Raw genomic sequence first — 3227 nt, forward strand, 5'->3', positions numbered from 1 at the left:
CTAGAAATACCAACCGAGAGGGAAGGAGTCTTTACATCAAGGATCAAGCCTATCACCTTCATATGCAGGGTTGATAGGGATGGGCAACTTAGACATTGGCTACCTAAAATGGGGTACTATAAAGTTGGAAATGGCTGGCTTAAAAGTTTTCAAGAGGCAGTTTCGTTTCAGAACAAGGTGGTGAGGTAGAATCTCCACTGAATAGTTTTCATCTTGTCTAGATGGTCTTATTAATGGAGATGGGGATGAAATGCTTTTGATTCAATTGTGAATAATTGTTATCATGACTAATTGTGATTGTCATAACTGTAAAGGTAGAAGTTACATAACAAAAAGAGTAGAGTAGTTAATCTTACATCCAGGAAGAGAAGACCCTAGGAACATCAAGAGGAAAGAGCTTTAGTGGAACATGGCATCCTAACCAGAGAAGAAGCTGCATTAGAGATGGAAGCAGAGATGCTCTCATGAAGAGATAGAGCATCTGAGGACTCTATAGACTCATGGAAAGAAAAAGGCTATATGCTGGCAGGAAGAATGCTGGTTTGCAAAATGTGCCATTTGGTTATTTAAATGATTACATATTCCTGTGTGTTTTTGTGAACATCAAGGGGGGAAAAAAAGTGGGACTAGAGGCAAATACTATGAACCGATGTCACATGGAGGGGATTAAAATCATAGCAATGGAGCTAAATGTGATTGTTGAATGCAATACCAGTGTTCTGCCATGCAAACTATCATTCAATTCACAATAAAGCTAAAAAAAGAAAGAAAGTGATAGTAAGTGTTGGTGAAAACTATTGAAAATAGTATGGTCTTTGAGGAGAACAAATAAATCTGTTTTGGAAGAAGTACAGCCAGACTGCTCTTTAGAAGCAAGGTTGTTGAGACTTCCTCCCTCATACTTTGGACTGGAAGGACCATTCCCAGTACCTGGAGAAGGACATCATGCTTGGTAAAGCAGATTGTCAACAAAAAGGAAGACCTTATGTGACAGATTGATACAGTGCCAGCAACAGCAACAAAAGGTTCAACCAGAACAACAATGATAAGGATGGCGTAGGATTGGACAATGCTTCATTCTGGTGTACATTTGACTGTGGGATCATAACAATCTATAGATAACATTACAAGGAACAGGTATTCCAGAAAACTCAATTGGGTTACGAGAACCTTGTACATAGACCAAGAAGCAGTCATTTGAATAGACCAAGGGAATACTGAATTGTAAAAATCAGGAGAGGTGCGCTTCAGGGTTGTATCATTTTACCAAATTTATTCAATTTGTATGCTGAGCAAATAACAAAAGAAGTTGGATTATTGAAGACGAATCTGGTATCAGGATTGAAGGATGAGTCATTAAAAAACTTGTGATATGCAGAAGACACATTGCTTGCTGGAAGCAAAGAATTCTTGAAATATTAACTGAAGATAAGAAATTACAGCCATTAGTGTGGATTGCACCTCATTGTAAAGAAAATTAAAATTCTTACAACTAAGTCATTAAATAATATCATAGTAAATGGAGAAAAGATTGAAATTTGTCAAAGACTTCAGTTTGCTTGGATTCACAATCAATGTTCATGGAAGCAGCAGCCAAGATATCAAACAATGTATCTCAATAGGCAAGTCTGCTGTAAAATACCTTTCTAAAGTGTTCAAGAGCAAAGATGTCAGTTTGAGGGATAAGGTGCAGCTGATCCAAACCATGGCATTTTCAATAGTTTCATATGTGTGTGAAAATTGGACAGTGAATAAAGAGTTCAGAAAAATCTATATATTTGAATTATGGTGTTGGAGAAAAATATTGAAAGTGCCTGGACTGCCAGAAGAACATGAACTGTCTTTGAAGAAATACAGCCACAATGTTCCTTAAAAGGGAGACTTCATCTCTCATACTTTGGACATATTGTCAGGAGGGACCAGTCTCTGGAGAAAAACATCATGCTTTGAAAAGTGGACAGTCAGTAAGAAAGAAAAAGACCCCAACAAGATGGATTGGCACAGTGGCAGCAACAATGGGCTCAAACATAACAACCATTGTGAGGATTGTACAATATTGTAGTATATAGGGTCCCCATGAGTTGGAACTGGCTCCAAGGTGCCAAGCAAGTACAAATTAAAGGAAAAGTATATTCAGAGAAGTTTTATGCTTCCCCTGTGGCCACCATCATGTACACTTTTCCCTTTATATTCCTTTTGCTATTGTTATGTGCCATCCAGTAGGTTCTGCTTCATAGTGGCCCTATATAGGATTTCTCAGCAGTCACTAGTGGTTTTGAGTGATCTATGTGTAGGTTAGCAGTCCAGTGCTTATCCTATAATGCCACGCTGGAGCTTGTTTTAGATAATCCATTTTTTAAATTTCTGATTTATTTCTTCTCTCTCTTTCTACATATGTGTGCACATTGTGCAAATGAAGTAAACATGTTTATTGTGATAGTTAGAATTCTAAGATGACCCAGTGTTTTAGTCACACTTTTGTATAATTCCTCCTCTTTAAGCATGGAAGGAACCCTTATTGGTATCTAAACCTAAACTAAACCTATCGCTATAGAATTGATTTTGACTCATAGTGTTTCTGAGGCTATAAATCTTTATAGGAGCAGAAAGCCTCATTTTTCTCCTTCTTGGTGACTGGTGGGTTTAAACTGTCAGCTTTGCAGTTAGCAGTTGAGTGCTTATCCTATAACACCACCAGGGCTCCTTACATAGGCAAAAAAGACATGGCAATAGGGATGGAATAGTCACTACCTGCATTATATAAAACTGGAAAGAGAGAGAGAGAGAGATTCTCCTATTAGCTTTAAGAAAATATCCTGCCACACCAAGAATTCCTGTGTGGGGGCCATATATTAATGAACAATAGGGCCTTTGGGTGATGAGAAAGGCCCCAGCTGACAGTCAGTTGGAAAGTAGTGACCTTAGTCTCACAAATATAGGGAGCTGAATTCTGATAGTGACAATAAAAGACCAGATGACACCTAGATTCAAACCTTGTAAGACTCTAGTGAGAGTTAAGCTGTTCCCAGACTCCTGGCTCATAGAATCTGTGAAATTTTATTTTAAAAAGCATGTTGTTTTAAGCTGCTAAATTTGTGATAATTTACTATACAAAATATTGCCATATTTCACATTTTTTCATGCAGAAAAGATAGTGTTTTATGTATATTCTTTTGTACTTTATTTTCTGATGCTGTTTTTTTTGCTAGTAATTGAAATTTTTATGC

The sequence above is a fragment of the Chrysochloris asiatica genome, unplaced genomic scaffold, assembly GCF_000296735.1.
Source record: "Chrysochloris asiatica unplaced genomic scaffold, ChrAsi1.0 scaffold00131, whole genome shotgun sequence".
Taxonomy (NCBI): domain Eukaryota; kingdom Metazoa; phylum Chordata; class Mammalia; order Afrosoricida; family Chrysochloridae; genus Chrysochloris; species Chrysochloris asiatica.